The sequence below is a fragment of the Nycticebus coucang genome, chromosome 20 (genome assembly GCF_027406575.1).
Source record: "Nycticebus coucang isolate mNycCou1 chromosome 20, mNycCou1.pri, whole genome shotgun sequence".
Lineage (NCBI taxonomy): Eukaryota > Metazoa > Chordata > Mammalia > Primates > Lorisidae > Nycticebus > Nycticebus coucang.
In genome coordinates, this window is record NC_069799.1 from 12,064,508 (window position 1) to 12,084,179 (window position 19,672).

At 38.4% G+C, this 19,672-nt stretch overlaps 1 protein-coding gene across 4 annotated transcripts in view; it reads left to right on the forward strand.

Annotated features, from left to right (window-relative positions):
- Nucleotides 1-19,672, forward strand: part of LOC128572416 (zinc finger protein 678-like) — a 40,831-nt gene that overhangs the window by 15,364 nt on the left and 5,795 nt on the right. The window lies entirely within an intron of this gene.

Consider the following 19,672-nt stretch of genomic DNA (forward strand, 5'->3'; position numbering starts at 1 on the left):
CGTTGTGGTGGTGCCTGTAGTCCCAGCTACTAGCCAGGCTGAGACAGGAGAATCACTTGAGCCCAAGAGTTTGAGGTTGCTGTGAGGTAGGATGCTATGGCACTCCACTGAGGGTGACAAAGTGATACTATCTCAAAAACAAAAAAATTATCATTTTATAATTTTGCTGGGTTAAGTATGCAGCTCACTGAGAATGTGCCTTCTGTGTTGGTTTGTTCATTTGTTCTTCCTGATATGTGGGTAGTTTTACAAATACAAATTTTATGTTTTTGAGGTATACATCTTGATAATTTAATATGTATATATTATGCAAAGATTAACACAATGAACTTAACACGTCCATTATCTCACATAGTTGCCAAATCTGGGGAGTGATGGTGAGAATAGTTAGGTCTATGTTCTTTTTATTGTTGTTATTAAATCATAGCTGTGTACATTAATGCAATCGTGGGGTACAATGTGCTGGTTTTATATGCAATTTGAAATATTTTCATCTAACTGGTTAACATAGCCTTCAGGGTATTTTCTTAGTTATTATGTTAAGACATTTATATTCTACATTTAGTAAATTTCACATGTACCCTTGTAAGATACACTGTAGGTATAGTCCACCAATCACCCTCCCTCCACCCATCCTCCCCTTCTCCCTTTCTCTCTTTGTCCCCTTGCCCCTTCTTCTTGGGCTATAACTGGGTGAAAGCTATAACTTGGTTTCATAGTAGGGCTGAGTACATTGGATACTTTTCCTTCCATTCTTGAGATACTTTGCTAAGAAGAATATTACGTTCCAGCTTCATCCATGTAAACATGAAAGAGGTAAAGTCTCCATCTTTTTTAAGGCTGCATAATATTCCATGGTGTACATATACCACAATTTATTAATCCATTTGTGGGTCGATGGGCACTTGGGCTTCTTCCATGACTTAGCAATTATGATTTGGGCTGTAATAAACATTCTGGTACAAATATCTTTGTTATAATGTGATTTTTGGTCTTCTGGATATATACCTAGTAGAGGAATTATAGGATCGAATGGCAGGTCTATTTTTAGATCCCTAAATGTTCTCCAAACATCTTTCCAAAAGGGGAGCATAGTAGTTTGCATTCCCACCAGGAGTGTAGAAGTGTTCCCTTTTCTCGACATCCATGCTAACATCTCTGATTTTGGGATTTTGTGATGTGGGCTAATCTTACTGGAGTTAGATCATAGCTCAAAGTAGTTTTGATTTGCATTTGATGATTAAGGATGATGAGCATTTTTTCATGTGTCTGTAGGCTGTGCACCTGTCTTCTTTAGAGAAGTTTCTCTTCAAGTCCCTTGCCCACCCTGAGATGGGATCACTTGTTCTTTTCTTGCTAATATGTTTGAGTTCTCTGTGGATTCTGGTTATTAAACCTTTGTTGGAGACATAACCTGCAAATATCTTCTCCCATTCTGAGGGTTGTCTGCTTGCTTTACTTACTGTGTTCTTGGCTGTGCAAAAGCTTTTTAGTTTGATCAGGTCCCAGTAATGTATTTTTGGGGTTGCTTCAATTGCCCTGGGGATCCTCCTCATAAAATACTCGCCCAGGCCGATTTCTTCAAGTGTTTTCTCTGCACTTTTTTCTAGTATTTTTTCTTTTAAGAGACAGAGGCTCACTTTGTTGCCCGCAGTAGAGTGCTGTAGCATCACAGCTCACAGCAACTTGGCGCCACAACGCCTGGCTATTTTTTGTTGCAATTTGGCTGGGGCCGGGTTTGAACCCACCACCCTGGGTATGTGGGGCTGGTGCTGCCCTCTTCTAGTATTTTTATAGTTTCATGTCTTAAGTATAAATCTTTAATCCACTGAGAGTCTATCTTAGTGGTGAAAGGTGTGGGTCCAGTTTCAGTCTTCTACAGGTTGCCAGCCAGTTCACCCAGTACCATTTGTTAAATAGGGAATGTTTTTCCCACTGAATGTTTTTAATTGGCTTGTCAAAGATCAAATAACTGTAAGTAGCTGAGTTCATCTCTTGGTTCTCTATTCTGTTCCATACTTCTTCCTGTCTGTTTTTGTGCCAATACCATGCTGTTTTGATCACTGTTGATTTATAGTATAGTCTGAGGTCTGGTAGCATGATTCCTCTGCTTTATTTTTATTTCTGAGTAATGTCTTGGCTATTTGAGGTTTTTTCTGATTTCATATAAAACAAAGTATTATTTTTTTCGAGATCTTTAAAGTATGACAGCAGAGCTTTAATAGGGATTGCATTAAAATTGTATATTGCTTTGGGTATGTTGAGTCTTCCCAGCCATGAGCATGGTATGTTTTCCATTTGTTAACATCTTCAGCTATTTCTTTTCTTAGAGTTTCATAGTTCTCTTTACGGAGATCTTTCACATCCTTTGTTAGGTAAACTCCCAAATATTTCATCTTCTTTGGCACTACTGTGAATGGAATAGAGTCTTTGACTATTTTTTCAGCATGACTATTGTTGGTATATATAAAGGCTACAGATTTATGAGTGTTGATTTTGTAACCTGAGGCGCTACTGTAGTCCTTGATCATTTCTAAGAGTTTTGTAGAAGAATTCCTGGTGTTTTCGAGATATACCATCATGTCATCTGCAAAAAGTGAAAGTTTGATCTCTTCTGACCCTATGTGGATACCCTTTATCATCTTTTCTTGCCTAATTGTGATGGCTAAGACTTCCATTACATAGTTAAAAAGGAGTGGAGACAGTGGGCAACCTTGCCTGGTTCCTGATCTGAGTGGAAATGATTTCAATTTATCTCCATTCAATATGATATTGGCTGTAGGTTTGCTGTAGATGGCCTCTATCAGTTTAAGAAATGTGCCTTCTATACCCATTTTCCTAAGTGTTCTGATCATGAAAGGGTACTGGATAGTATCAAAAGCTATTTTCTTAATCTCTGTTCTTAATAGGATTATGTAACCTCAAGTATATAATATGGAATCATTGGCTATATTTGTAGTGCTTGCATTAGAATTTATTCATGCCTTGGAATTATTCATATTGGAGATGGAAGTTTATATTTTTGACAAATATCTCCCCATTTTTACCATATCCTACCATTGGTCCCCAATATTCTACTCTCTGTTTTTTTGTTCGTTTGTTTGTTTTTTGAGACAGAGTCTCAAGCTGTTGCCCTGGGTAGAGTGCTATGGCATCACAGCTCACAGCAACCTCCAACTCTTGGGCTTAAGCTATTCTCTTGCCTTAGCCTCCCAAGTAGCTGGGACGATAGTGCCCGCCACAACACCCTGCTATTTTTTGGTTGCAGTTGTCATTGTTGCTTAGCTGACCCAGGCCGGGCTCCAACCCACCACCCTAGGTGTAGGTGGCCGGCGCCCTTGCCAACTAACTATGGGCGCCGCCCCTACTTTCTGGTTTTATTATCTCTACTTTTAGATTCCACAGGTAGTTCATATCATATATAGTACTTGTGTTTCTCTTTTATTTTAGTGACTATAATTTTCACTAGGTTCATCTGTTTTGTCACAAGTGATAGGATTAATTTTTTTTCTTATTGCTGAAAAATACTGTGTTATCAATTATCTGCTATTAATATTGGAGTAATACGAATGTCTTTGTATTACTGATTTGATCTCCTTCGGATATATGCCCAGAAGTGAGATTGAAGGATTATATATACTTCTGTTTTTAATTTTCAAGAAGTCTCCATAGTGCATTTTATAATGATGTGATCAGTACACTTTCCTTCTGAAGTTGTACAGGAGTTTTTCCCTTAACTTTGCCAACATTTATTGTCTTTTGACTTACATTTCCCTGATGAGTAATGCTTTTTTTATAAACATCTTTTGTCACTCTGTGTTTGGAGAAATATCTACTCAAGTCCTTTGAACATTTTAAAGTTAGATACACTTTTTTTTTTTTTTTTTGCTATTGAGGTGTTTGAGATCTTGTGTGTGTGTGTGTATATTATTATTATTTTTTTTTTTGAAGATAGCATCTCAGTCTGTCCCCCTCGGTAGAGTGCGTGGTGTCACAGCTCACAGCAACCTCAAACTCTTGGACTTAAGCGATCCTCTTGCCTCACCCTCCCAAGTAGCTGGGACTACAGGCGCCCGGCACAATGCCCTGCTATTTTTTGATAGTAGTCGTTGTTCGGTAGGCCCGGGATAGATTCTACCTGTTTGTGGTATATGGTTCTTTTAAGATATTAAATAATTTGATTTGATTATTTTGTAGAGAATTTCCTACTTTCTTCATCAGAGATAATGGTTTGTGGTTTTTTTTTCTTGTAGTGACCTTGTCTGTCTGGGTTCAGTATGAGAGAATTGACAGCCTTAGAACATAAGTTTGGAAATGTCTCCCACTTTAAATTTTTTTTTTTTTTTTTTTTTTTTTTTTTTTGCAGTTTTTGGCCAGGGCTGGGCTTGAACTTGCCACCTCAGGCATATGGGGCCAGCGCCCTACTCCTTTGAGCCACAGGGGTTTGTGAAGGATTGACAGTAATTCTACTAAAATGTTTGATAGAATTCACCTGTGAAATTATCCAATCATGGGTTTCATTTTCTTGGGAGATTTTTCATTATTGCTTAAATGTCATTGCTCAATTTTGGTCTGTTCACCATTTCCAGTTTTTCATAATTTAATATTGTTTGGTGTTTTGTTTTAAGACATTTATTTATTCCAATTTATCTAGTTTGTCGTCATGGTGTTCATAGTAGTGTCTTATTATTTTTTTAAATTTCTTTTTCTTTTTCTTGTTTTTTTGAGACAAAGTCTTAAGCAGCCACCCTGGGTAAAGTACCGTGGCATCACAGCTTACAGTAACCTTTAACTCAGGCCCAAGCGATCCTCTTATCTCAGTTTTTCTATTTTTAGTAGAGACGGGGTTTTGCTTTTTGCTCAGGCTGGTCTCGCGCTCATGAGCTCAAGCAGTCTGCCTGCCTCAGCCTCCCAGAGTGCTGGGATTACAAGCGTGAGCCACCATACCCAGACTATTTTTTTTTTCTTTTAATTTCCGTGATACTAATTTCAATATTTTTTCTTTGATTTATACTTTTTTCAATCTTCTCTTGTTATTTTACTTTCTTGGTTAATCTAGCCAAAAGATTTTCAGTTTTTTCTTTTTTATATAATTCAACTATTAGTTACTTTGATCTTTTCTATTGGCTTTGTAGCCTTTATTTATGTATTTATTTTGAGACAGAGACTCACTATGTCCCCCTTGGTAGAGTGCTGTGGCGTCACAGCAACCTCAAACTCTTGGGTTTAAGCAATTGTCTTGCCTCAGCCTCTTAAGTAGCTGGGACTATAGGTGCCCACTACAACGCCCAGCTATTGTTTTGTTGCAGTTGTCATTGTTTTTAGCAGGCCCAGGCTGGGTTCGAACCCCAGCCTTGGTGTATGTGGCCAGCACCCTAACCACTGAACTATGGGCGCTGAGCTGGGTAGCCTATATATTTTGTGATCTAATTTGTATTATTTTCTTTATTATGTGAACATTGGGATTATTTTGTTCTTTCTCATTCACTTCCTTTGGGATTAAAGTTAGGTTTTATATTTAAGATCTTTCTTTTATTCTCTAAATGTCAAAACTTACCATTATAAACTTGTCTTTCTTAGTACTGCTTTTCTTGTATCCCAGAAGTTTTCATTTGTAGTATTTCCAATTTCATTTGTCTCAAAATACATTTTGGTTTTTCTGTGGATGTCTTCATTGACCCAATGGTTATATAGGGATGTGTTTTTTACTATCCAGATATTTTTGAGTTTCCCAGTTTTCCTTCTGCTACTGATTTCCAGGTTTATACCATTGTGATCAGAAGGAAACATCTGATCAAATCTGATCGCATCTGATATGCTTTTAATTTTCTTAAATTTGTAAAGGCTTTTTTGGCCCAACATATGATTAGTCTTGGGGAATATTCTATGTGTTCTGGAGAAGAATATGTATTCTCATAATGTTAGATGGAATGTTATATGTATGTCTGTTAGGTTCATTTGGTCTATAGCATTTTGCAAGTGTACTCAATAGCTTTCTGTCTGAATAATCTATCTATTGTTTTCAATAGGGTAGTGTGCCGGGCTGTCCCACAGGTCCAGAAGAGGGGAGAGTAGGGCCAGCCTGATTCTGTCCCCGGGACTGAGCGGGATGGTGAGCGTCGGCAGCCCGAACAGGGACACACGGAGCCGGGAGTCTGTTGAAGCAGGAACACACTTTATTGCCTCAAGCAGCTGGCTTATATAGGGCGTGGGGAAGGGGTGGGGAAAGGAAGAGGGGGATGAGGTACGTGAAATGGTGTGATGGGTGGTATAACAGGGTTGGGCCAATGGCATGGTACCACGTTGGCTGTATTTAGGTAGAGGCAGTTTCAGGCCGGGCCTTGCTGAGTCATTGCTACGCGGAAGTAGCTCGATGGATCTACTTCTAGTCAAGCTCGGGAAGTTGCACTAGGCCTCAGGCACATGGCAGGGTCCAACAGTAGTGAAATCCCCATTTTATTTATTTATGAGACAGAGTCTCACGGTGTTGCCCTCTGTAGAGTGTTATGGTGTCACAGCTCATAGCAAGTTCAAACTCTTGGACTTAAGAGATTGTTTTGCCTCAGCCTCCCAAGTAGCTGGGACTATAGGCGCCCACCACAATGCCTGACTTTTTTTTTTGTAGTTATCATTGCTGTTTTAGGTGGCCTGGGCTGGGTTTGAACCCTCCAGCCCCAGTGTATATGGCTAGTGCCGTAACCACTGAGCTATGGGCGCTGAGCCTATTGTATATACTCTTGACAAATTAACCTGTTTGTTGTTATATAGTTTTACTTTTGTGAAAGATTTTGGCTAGAAGCCTATTTTTGTCCAGTATAATACAATTTGCATGGAATATCCTTATCCATTTTTTTCACTTTTAGCCTGGTTGTGTTTGTATCAAAAGTTAGTTTTATATAAGCACTATATTGGGTTTGGGTTTTTAGAAAAAATATATTCAGCCACCTCTTTTTCCTTCCATTTTTCTGCTGCTAGAACAGAACCACAGATTTGGCTCATGATACTAGATGCCTGGCAGGCCAAGAACGTAACATAACTTTTTACTGTAACATAACATGAAGGAAGGCCAAAGAGGTGAGGAAGAGAGAGAGCATGCAGTACACAGAGGTTGTTTGTAAATGAGAGACCTATGCTAGTGGCAACTAAAAAACTCCTTTCCTATAATAAATAAAAACTAATCTTTACTAATCTATACCTTCTTTTGTTTGTTTGTTTTGTTTTGTTGAGACAGAGTCTCACTTTGTGAGTCCCGGTTGAGTGGTACAGCATCACAGCTCACAGCAACCTCAAACTCTTGGGCCCAAGTGATTTTCTTGCCTCAGCCTCCTGAGTAGCTGGGACTACACGCACCCGCCACAACGCCTGGCTGTTTTTAGAGATGCGGTCTCGCTCTTGCTCAGGCTGGTCTCGAACTCGTGAGCTCAAGCAGCTCACTCACCTCGGCGTCCCTGAGTGCTAGGATTACGGGCATGAGCCACTTGCCCAGTGAAGTGTACAGTTTTGTAGTCTTAATTATATTTACATAGATTTTCAACAGATTTTTAGATCATTTTTATCTTTTAAAAGTAAGAATGAATACTCATTAAACAAGTTGTCTTTTCACTTCTCTCTGCTTCCTGAAGAACATCATTCTACCTTCTCTTTCACTGTGTTAGATACGCCACACCAGCTTCAAGTGTACAGACTTAAACGATCATTCAACTTATAATGTTAAGGTTAAAAATAAAAAATACAATCAACTCATCTGCGGAAACATATATAACCAAGAAAGAAACACAGCAATATGGACTTGAAAATAAAAATAAGAACAATTTTAATTCCTTTTATATAATAAGATAAGCAGCATATTTTTCTTTCTTTTTTTTTTTTTTTTACTGTCCTATTTTATTTAGCATTACATCTTTGGGGTTTGTTCTTAGTATAATATGTGGCAAGATGACCTTTTTGAGTCTAAATAATATTCCATTGCATGCATATGCTACATTTATCTACTCATCTATAAAAGGACATTTGTGGTATTCCAAGTAATCTTTTAAGAATAATGCTGAAATGTACATCAATGTGCACAAATCTCATTCATGTTTGATTTTCCATGCCTTGAGATATTTTGGATATGCTAATTTAATAACATGTTATGTTCATGCCTTTTTTTTTTTTTTTTTTGAGACAGAGTCTCGTTCTGTTCCCCTGTGGTGTCATAGCTCACAGCCACCTCAAACTTTGATTCAAGGGATCCTCTTGCCTCAGCTTCCAAGTAGCTGGGACTACGGGCACCCATCAACAATCCCCAGCTATTTTTAGAGACAGGGTCTTGGTTTTGCTGGTCTTGAAGTGGGGAGCTCCAGCAATCCACTAGCCTTGGTCTCCCAGAGTGGTAGGATTATAGTTTTGGTCTCCCAGAGTGGTAGGATTATAGTTATAAGCCACTGCATCCAGCCCTTGGTTTTTCTATTTTTAGTAGAGACAAGGTCTTGTTCTTGCTCAAGTTGGTCTCGAACTTCAGAACTCAAGCAATCCATCCTTTTTGGCCTCCCAGAGTGTTGGGATTATAGGCATGAACTATTACTCCTGTCAAAGCTTCCTCTTTTTATATTCTTCTAGGGATTTAATAATTATTAAGTCTTATATTGAAGTCTTAGTGCTTTTGGGTTTGTTTGTTTGTTTTGCTGACTCTTATCACACTGGGGTTGAGTGCTGAGGCATCGTCATTGCTCACGGCAACCTCAAAATTCTTGGGCTAAAGCAATCCTCATTCTTTAGCTTCCCTGGTATCTGGAGCTACAGGTGTCCACCACAATGCCCAGCTCTCTAAAAATAGAGCTGCTCAGGCTGGTGTACTCCTGAGCTCAAGCAGTCCTGACCCTTTTGGTCTCCCAGAGCTAAGATTACAGGTGTGAGCCGCCTTACCTGGCCTTATTCAATGTTTTTTATTTTTATTTTTTATTTTTGAGACAGTTTCAGGCTGTTACCCTGGGTAGAGTGCCATGGTGTCACAGGTCACAGCAATCTCCAACTCTTGGGCTTAAGTGGTTCTCTTGCCTCAGCCTCCTAAGTAGCTAGAATTACAGGTACCCACCACAATACCCGGCTATTTTTTGGTGGTAGTTATCATTGTTGTTTGGCAGGCATGGGCTGGCTTCGAACCTGCCAGCTCCGATGTATGTGGCTGGTACCTTAGCTGCTTGAGCTACAGGTGCTGAGCCATATTCAATGTTTTTTTTTTTTTTTTTTTTTTTATTGTTGGGGATTCATTGAGGGTACAATAAGCCAGTTACACTGATTGCAATTGTTAGGTAAAGTCCCTCTTGCAATCATGTCTTGCCCCCATAAAGTGTGACACACACTAAGGCCCCACCCTCCTCCCTCCATCCCTCTTTCTGCTTCCCCCCCCATAAACTTAATTGTCATTAATTGTCCTCATATCAAGATTGAGTACATAGGATTCATGCTTCTCCATTTTTGTGATGCTTTACTAAGAATAATGTCTTCCACTTCCATCCAGGTTAATACGAAGGATGTAAAGTCCATTTTTTTTAATAGCTGAATAGTATTCCATGGTATACATAGACCACAGCTTGTTAATCCATTCCTGGGTTGGTGGGCATTTAGGCTGTTTCCACATTTTGGCAATGGTAAATTGAGCTGCCATAAACAGTCAAGTACAAGTGTCCTTATGATAAAAGGAGTTTTTTCCTTCTGGGTAGATGCCCAGTAATGGGATTGCAGGATCGAATGGGAGGTCTAGGTTGAGTGCTTTGAGGTTTCTCCATACTTCCTTCCAGAAAGGTTGTACTAGTTTGCAGTCCCACCAGCAGTGTAAAAGTGTTCCCTTCTCTCCACATCCACGCCAGCATCTGCAGTTTTGAGATTTTGTGATGTGGGCCATTCTCACTGGGGTTAGATGATATCTCAGGGTTGTTTTGATTTGCATTTCTCTAATATATAGAGATGATGAACATTTTTTCATGTGTTTGTTAGCCATTCGTCTGTCATCTTTAGAGAAAGTTCTATTCATGTCTCTTGCCCATTGATATAAGGGATTGTTGGCTTTTTTCATGTGGATTAATTTGAGTTCTCTATAGATCCTGGTTATCAAGCTTTTATCTGATTGAAAATATGCAAATATCCTTTCCCATTGTGTAGGTTGTCTCTTTGCTTTGGTTATTGTCTCCTTAGCTGTACAGAAGCTTTTCAGTTTAATGAAGTCCCATTTGTTTATTTTTGTTGTTGTTGCAATTGCCATGGCAGTCTTCTTCATGAAGTCTTTCCCCAGGCCAATATCTTCCAGTGTTTTTCCTATGCTTTCTTTGAGGATTTTTATTGTTTCATGCCTTAAATTTAAGTCCTTTATCCATCTTGAATCAATTTTTGTGAGTGGGGAAAGGTGTGGGTCCAGTTTCAGTCTTTTACATGTAGACATCCAGTTCTCCCAACACCATTTATTGAATAGGGAGTCTTTCCCCCAAGGTAAGTTCTTGTTTGGTTTATCAAAGATTAGGTGGTTGTAAAATGTTAGTTTCATTTCTTGGTGTTCAATTCGATTCCAAGTGTCTATGTCTCCGTTTTTGTGCCAGTACCATGCTGTCTTGACCACTATGGCTTTGTAGTACAGACTAAAATCTGGTATGCTGATGCCCCCAGCTTTATTTTTGTTACTAAGAACTGCCTTAGCTATACGGGGTTTTTTCCGGTTCCATACAAAACGCAGAATCATTTTTTCCAAATCTTGAAAGTACGATGTAGGTACTTTGATAGGAATGGCGTTGAATAGGTAGATAGCTTTGGGAAGTATAGACATTTTAACAATGTTGATTCTTCCCATCCATGAGCATGGTATGTTCTTCCATTTGTTAATATCCTCTGCTATTTCCTTTCTGAGGATTTCATAGTTTTCTTTGTAGAGGTCCTCACCTCCTTCGTTAGGTATATTCCTAGGTATTTCATTTTCTTTGAAACTATGGTGAAGGGAGTTGTGTCCTTAATTAGCTTCTCATCTTGACTGTTATTGGTGTATACAAAGGCTACTGACTTGTGGACATTGATTTTATATCCTGAAACATTACTGTATTTTTTGATGACTTCTAGGAGTCTTGTGGTTGTGTCTTTGGGATTCTCTAAGTATAAGATCATGTCGTCAGCAAAGAGGGAGAGTTTGACCTCCTCTGCTCCCATTTGGATTCCCTTTATTTCCTTGTCTTGCCTAATTGTATTGGCTAGAACTTCCAGCACTACGTTGAATAGTAAAGGTGACAGAGGACAACCTTGTCTGGTTCCAGTTCTAAGAGGAAAAGCTTTCAGTTTTACTCCATTCAGTAAAATATTGGCTGTGGGCTTGTCATAGATAGCTTCAATCAGTTTTAGAAATGTGCCACCTATGCCTATACTCTTCAGAGTTCTAATTAGAAAAGGATGCTGGATTTTATCAAATGCTTTTTCTGCATCTGTTGAGAGGATCATGTGATCTTTATTTTTGCCTCTGTTAATATGGTGGATAACGTTTATAGACTTGCGTATGTTAAACCAGGCTTGCATCCCTGGGATGAAGCGTACTTGATCATGATGAATGACTTTTTTGATGATAAGCTGTAATCTATTGGCTAGGATTTTGTTGAGAATTTTTGCGTCTATGTTCATGAGTGAGATTGGTCTGAAATTCTCCTTTTTGTTTGGGTCTTTTCCTGGTTTTGGTATCAGGGTGATGTTTGCTTCATAGAATGTGTTGGGGAAGATTCCTTCTTCCTCAGTTTTTTGGAATAATTTCTGCAGTACAGGAATAAGCTCTTCCTTGAAGGTTTGATAGAATTCTGGAGTGAAGCCATCTGGACCAGGGCATTTTTTAGTTGGAAGCTTTTTTATTGTTTCTTTGATCTCAGTGCTTGAAATTGGTCTGTTCAGGAGGTCTATTTCATCCTGGCTAAGTCTAGGGAGAGGGTGTGATTCCAAATATTGATTCATTTCCTTCACATTGTCAAATTTCTGGGCATAGAGTTTCTGGTAGTATTCAGAGATGATCTCTTGTATCTCTGTGGGATCAGTTGTTATTTCCCCTTTATCGTTTCTGATTGAGGTTATTAGAGATTTAACTTTTCTATTTCTAGTTAGTCTGGCTAATGGTTTATCTATTTTATTTATTTTTTCAAAAAACCAACTCCTTGTTTCATTAATTTTCTGAATGATTCTTTTGTTTTCAATTTCATTGATCTCTGATTTGATTTTGGAGATTTCTTTTCTTCTACTGAGTTTAGGCTTAGATTGTTCTTCTTTTTCCAATTCCATAAGATCTCTTGTGAGATTGTTGATGTGCTCTCTTTCTGTTTTTCGAATGTAGGCATCTAAAGCGATGAATTTTCCTCTCAAAACTGCTTTTGCAGTATCCCAGAGGTTTTGGTAGCTTGTGTCTTCATTGTTGCTATGCTCAAGGAAGTTAATGATTTCCTGTTTTATTTCTTCCTTCACCCATCTGTTATTCCACAGAAGATTGTTTAATTTCCATGCCTTTGGGTGGGCTTGAGCATTTTTGTTAGAGTTGAGTTCCACCTTTAGTGCCTTATGGTCTGAAAAGATACAAGGTAAAATTTCAATTCTTTTGATTCTGTTGATATTTGTTTTGTGTCCCAGGATATGATCAATTTTGGAGAATGTTCCATGGGGTGATGAGAAGAATGTATATTCTTTATCTTTGGGGTGGAGTATTCTATATGCATCTATCAAGCATAGTTGTTCTAGGGTCTCATTTAAATCTGTTACATCTTTGTTTAATTTCTGTTTAGAGGATCTGTCCAGCTCTGTAAGAGGTGTGTTAAAGTCCCCTGTTATGATGGTATTATCAGATATCATATTGCTCAGACTGAGTAAGGTGTGCTTCAAGAATCTGGGAGCATTTAAATTGGGTGCATAAATATTTAGAATGGAAATGTCTTCTTGTTGTAGTTTTCCCTTGACCAATATAAAGTGACCATCTTTATCTTTTTTGACTTTAGTTGCTTTAAATCCACATGTATCTGAAAATAAGATTGCAACTCCTCTTTTCTTCTGAATTCCGTTTGCCTGAAAAATTGTCTTCCAACCCTTGACTCGGAGCTTTAATTTGTCTTTTGAAGCCAGGTGTGTTTCTTGCAGACAGCAAATGGATGGCTTGTGTTTTTTAATCCAGTCAGCCAATCTGTGTCTCTTCAGTGGGGAATTCAAGCCATTAACATTTATTGAGATAATTGATAAGTGTGGTAGTATTCTATTCGTCTTATTTGGTCAGAGTCCATTGCTTAGTTTTATCTTTTGCATCAGTGTGGAGGTTAGGTTTTGTCCTTTGATTTCTGAGTTCTTACTTTGCTGCTGATCCATTGTGGTGGTCAGTGTGCAGAACAGGTTGAAGTATTTCCTGTAGAGCTGGTCTTGTTGTGGCGAATTTCCTCAATGTTTGTATATCCGTAAATGATTTGATTTCTCCGTCAATTTTGAAGCTTAGCTTAGCAGGGTACAGAATTCTGGCCTGAAAATTGTTCTGTTTAAGTAGATTAAAGGTAGATGACCATTGTCTTCTTGCTTAGAAAGTTTCATTAGAGAAGTCTGCGGTAACTCTGATGGATTTGCCCCTGTAGGTCAACTGGCGCTTACTCCTGGCAGCTTGCAGAATCTTTTCTTTTGTCTTGACTTTGGACAGGGTCATCACAATGTGTCTTGGAGAAGCTCGGTTAGAGTTGAGGCGACCTGGAGTCCGATATCCCTCTGAAAGCAGTGTGTCAGAATCTTTGGTGATGTTTGGGAAATTTTCTTTTATAATATTCTCTAGTATGGCTTCCATTCCTCTGGGGCATTCTTCTTCCCCTTCTGGAATTCCTATAACTTGTATGTTGGAACGCTTCATAAAGTCCCATAATTCTGACAGTGAACGTTCTGCTTTCTCTCTCTTCTTTTCTGCCTCTTTTACTGTCTGAGTTATCTCAAGAACTTTGTCTTCTACCTCTGAAATTCTTTCTTCTGCATGGTCTAACCTGTTGCTGATACTTTCCATTGTATCTTTAAGTTCCCTAATTGACTGTTTCAGTTCCTTCAGGTCCGCTATATCCTTTTTATATTCTTCATATCGTTCATCTCTTATTTGATTCTGTTTTTGGATTTCCTTTTGGTTATTTTCCACTTTATTAGCAGTTTCCTTCATTGTTTCCATCATTTCTTTCATTGTTTTCAACATGTGTATTCTAAATTCCCTTTCTGTCGTTCCTAACATTTCTATACTGGTGGAATGATCTGCAGTAGCTACCTCATGGTCCCTTAGTGGGGTTGTTCTAGACTGGTTCTTCATGTTGCCTGGAGTTTTCTGCTGATTCTTCCTCATGAGTGATTTCTTTTATCTGTTTCCTTGCCCTAATTTTCCTTTCACTTCCTCTTGCTCTTTAAGTTCTTGTGCCTGTGGACTAAGGGTTACAGGAACAGAGGGGTGAGAAGGTTGAAGAGGAAAAAAAAGGGGATGAAAGAAAGGAGGACCGAGTGATAAGAAGAAAAGAAAGATAGAGAAAGGAGAGGGGGTGAGTATAAGGAATATTGACAAAAAGAGGAGAGGCACAGAAAGAGGGAGACAGGGCAATATAGGTGTACAGTAGGGTACTTTGACACAACCTTAAAAAACCCCACCTTCTGGGGGTGCCCAGTTGGGTGGTTCCCTTGAGGTCAGCATCTCTTTGCTAACCTGATCAGACACAGTACCCCACCTCCACCAAGTAGAGAGGAAAGACAAAAATGGTATAAATCAAACCAAAAGAAGCAAACAGAAAACTTTACGGGGATAAAATTGGGTGAAAAACCAAATTATATCGGTAGAAACACTAGCAAAAATGAAGTTGAAGTTATTAAAAAAGGCAGCAATGGGAAATTATAATTAAACTAGGAAAATTGAGAAAGAGAAAGGGATCTGTGTGGAAAAGATTGAAATTAAAAAAAACAAAAGAACATCAGCAACGTCAAAATAAACAAACAAAAAAAAGAACCAAACCAAAAAAAAAGGAAGAAAAAAATACACAACCAAAAAAAAAGCAGTTTGTATATGTTATTGAATATTGTCTGGGCAACACGTGGCCTTCTGGGGTATGAGATGTTAGTCACAGTTCTGATACGACTGGAGGCTGCTGATTTCTCAAACCCCAGCAGGTAGACACCCTAAATCTCTCTTCAGCCTACTTAAAAGGCACTTTGAACTTGTAAACTTGCTGAGCAGAAGCTTTCCTAGCTTTCTCGCTGGAATCACTGCTGAAGTGGCTATCCACTTACTCAGTGTGCCAAAACCGGTCTCAGTCTGCCCCTGAGGGTTAGGGCTGCAAGGCGGCTCAAACCCCACCCTTAGGGTACTTGGTTGCTGGGTTACCAGCTCCCACCCGTTTCTAGCTCTGCGACCCTGAGGGCGGAGCTTGCCGGGGCAGATCACTGACAATGGATCCGTGTGACCCACCACCAAACACTATTAGCTCCGTCTGGCTCAGCGGCTCAGACTGGGGCCCTAGACAACGGCCAAAGTTCTCAGCACTCCCGCTCAGGCCTTCCCCAAGGCAGTTCAACTCAGTGCCAAGTCCAAGGACATCAAAACAGTTCACAGGTAAGGCCTTTCTGGTTTGCAGTCTCGCTGCTACTGAACTTACAGTTGTTGGCCGGTTTAGACGGATTGAACACACGCGACCACTTGCCGGTTTTCCACTGTTTTAGTCCTCCTCTTGGGGTCCAGAAGTCTCTCGCTGACTCCCTGTATCTTCATAGGAGTGATGATAGGCAGTTCCCACCAGCCAGAGATGCCTGGAGTCCTATCTCCCCAGACTCACGGTGCCCAGATGCAAGGAAGCTGTTACTCGGCTGCCATCTTGCTCCGCCCCAGCATATTCAGTGGTTTTTAATTGACACATGGTGATTGCACATTATTTAGGGGGTGCAATTTGATGTTTAATATATTTGTTATATGATGATGAAGTTATATTTAGTGTTTCCTTTTATCCATTTCCTTATGTATTTATTTGTAATTTGTAATGAGAACATCCACTAGCAACTCTTTCACCTATTTTGTAGAATGCAATATGTTAGTCTGAACCCTGTTATCTTGCTGTACAATAGAAAATCAAAATTGTTTCTTGCTAATTGTAATTTTGTACTTGTTAATAAACCTCACTTCATCCTCCCTCTCCTCAGTCTTTCTGTGATACCATTATTCTACTCTCTGCTTCTATGATATCAACTTTTTCTTAAGATTCTATGCATGAGTAAAATCACATAGTATTTTTGTAATCTGGCTTTTTTCGCTTAACATTATGTTCTTCAGATCCATTTATGTCTGAATACCGTAAGTTCTTTTATTTATTTATTTTTTATTTTTATTTCTTTTTTTGTATACCGTAACTTCTGATAAATTTTGGAGTCAGGTACTATGATGCCCTCCTTGTCTGTTTGGGGTCTTTTCAAGTTTCATTCAAATTTTAGGGTTTTTTTAAGTGTTTGTGAAGAATGTCATTGATATTTTCATAGAAACTTCAATGAAAGAATGTGTACATCACTTTGGGTAGCATGGCCATTTAAAAATTATTTTTCCTATGCCGGAGGTGGCGGGTTCAAACCCAGCCCCGGCCAAAAAAAGAAAAAATAAAAAAATTAAAATTATTTTTCCCATCTATAAGCACCATGTAACTTTCCATTTATTCACTTGTATTTCATCCACATTTTTTAGTTGTCAGTGTACCTATCTTTTGCCTTTTTAATTAAGTTTATTTCTAGATATCTTAATTTTTAGCACTATTGTAGATGCAGAAAAAATATTTGACAGCATTTCTTTATGATTAAAAACACTCAACAAGTTAGATATAGAAGGTTTATATGTCACCATAATAAAGCACATGTGTGGCAATGCAATATTAACATTATAGTGAACAGAGAAATGCTAAAGGTTTTTCTTGAGTAAAGATACCTGTTTTTAACACTCTTATTCAGCAAAGTACTAGAAGTCAGCATGAAAACAATCAGAGAAAGAATGAAAGTCATTGCAGTTGCAAAATAGGGAGTCAGATTGTCTGCAGCCAAATGTTCTTTTATTCATAAAAACCTAAAAACTACATTGCACACAAGCTATGAAAAAAATCAGTAAAGGGGCTTGACGCCCGTAGCATAGTGATTACAGTGCCAGCCATGTGCACTGAGGCTGGTGGGTTCGAACCCGCCCAAGCCAGCTGAACAAGAATGACAACTGCAACAAAAAAATAGCTGGGCATTGTAGCCGGTGCCTGTAGTCGAGCTCCTTGGGAGGCTGAGGCAAGAGAATTGCTTAAGCCCAAGAGTTGGAGGTTGCTGTGAGCTATGATGCCACAGTACTCTACTGAAGGCCACAAAGTGAAAATCTGTCTCAATAAAAATAAAACAAATAAATAAAAGAAAGAAAAAAAGAAAATTAAAAAAAACTTTAAACTAAGACAATTGAAAGCAAAATTAAAAAAAGGAATTAATACCTTTTCTCTTCTGCAACAGTGTATTGAAAAAGAAATTTCAAATTCCATTTAGAATAGCTACTACAAAATAAGTCAGTCCATTCTGCATTCATGTTTGTACATAGTACAAGGTAAAGTCCAGCTTCAGTTTCTTTTATTTGTACTTCCAGTATTCCCAACTTAATTTGTTAAAAGGCTGTTCTTCCCACGTGGTATTTCTGTGCCCAGGTTGAAGATATGTTGACTATATACATGAGCGTTTATTTCTAGGCTTTCTATTCTGTGTCCTCATCCATTTTTCTGTTTTTATGCCATTACTACACCATTTTAAATATATTTTGAAATCAGAAAGTATGATGGTACTAATGTATTTTTATTTCAATTCTTTTTTAACTTTTGAGATTATGTGGATATTTTAGAATATTTTAACATGGGTACATAAACTTCTATTGATATTTTGATAGAGGTTTTGTCAAATCTCTACGTCCCTTTGTTTAGTATTAACATTTTAACAATGGGTGTTTTTATTCTTGAATAAGAATATGTTTGAGGGCAGCCCCTGTGGCTCAAAGGAGTAGGCCCCAGCCCTATATACCAGAGGTGGCCCAATATACTGGAGGTGGCGGATTCAAACCCATCCCTGGTCAAAAACTGCAAAAAAAAAAAAAAGTTTGATAGTCTTTTTGTTTTATTTTTACACCACAGGAACATATTACTTATATTTTGGTGTTTACTTCTAACATTTTTTTTAATTTTAGTCAGAAATAATACTTTGGTTTTTATTATTTATTTTTGTTGAGACTCATTTTTTGGCTTAACAGGTTGTATCTAGCATTATTTGCCATGTGTACTTAAGAATAGTGGCATCCTGCTGTTCTTGGTGGAAAATTCAGTACATGACTTTTATGTGTAAATGTTCTGTAGTGTTGTTTGTGTCTTCTGTTTCTTTTTGGTTTGTCTTTGGAATATGAATCTGTTAACCTTTTGGGCTTAGAAGTGCTTTAATTTTTTTTTTTTGAGATGCAGTCTCACTTTGTTACCCTTGGTAGAGTGCCGTGGCGTTATAGCTCACAGAAACCTCAAACTCTTGGGCTTAAGCGATTCTCTTGACTCAGCTTCCCAAGTAGCTGGGACTACAGCCTCCCGCAACAACGCCTAGCCATTTTTAGAGACATGATCTTGCTCTAGCTCAGGCTGGCCTCTCCTTGTCAGCTCAGGTAATCCACCTGCCTTGGCCTCCCAGACTGCTAGGATTATAGGTGTGAGCCACCAGACCCAGCCTACCTAGATTTTGAAGGGCAGTTTTGGCAGTGTTCATGGTTGGTAGTTGTCATTTTATCAGTATTTTTTTGTGTATATCATCCTACACCTTTCTGGTGTACAAGATTTATTACCGAAAAGAAAATATGTTTGTCATCCTGTAAGAGTGCATGACATGTCACATTTTTCCTGCTGATTTCAAGATTCTCTTGTTTTGCAAATTTTGAATAGTTTATTATGATATATCCTGTTTTTAGTCTCTTTGTGTTCCTGGTTAGATTAACTTTTAAATTTTATGCCGTTTTTCTTCCTCAAATTGGAAAGTTGTCAGGCATTATTTATTCCTGTAAGCTCCCTCCCCATTTTTCTCGCTTACTTCAATATAGAACTCATATTATAACTATTTTGGCTTGCTAGATAGTAATAAATCCTTTAATCTCTATTCACTTTTTTTTTTCTCTCTCACTTGACTTAATTTCAAACAACCTATTATCAAGCTTGCTGGTTTTTTTCCTTCTAAATCAAGTCCACTATCAACACTATCTAGTGAATCTTTAAATTTGGTTATTTTATTTTTCCGCTCTGTGCTTTATATTGGTGAGTTTTAAAAACTTCTTTATTAACAACTATTTTATGCATTATTAGTTGTTGTGTTCCCATTTAGCTTATGAAGAATCTTTAAGGTAGATATTTTAAATCTTTTTTTTTTTTTTTTTTTGAGACAGAGTTTCACTATGTTGCCCTTGGTGAAGTGTGGTGGCATCACAGCTCACAGCAACCTCAAATTCTTAGGCTTCAACGATTCTTTTGCCTCAGCCTCCTGAGTAGCTGGGACTGTAGGTACCTGCCACCGTGCCTGGCTATTTTTTTGCTGTAGTTGTCATTGTTGTTTTAGCAGGCCCCGGGCCAGGTTTGAATCTGCTAGCCCCTGGTGCATGTAGCTAGTGTCCTAACCACTGAGC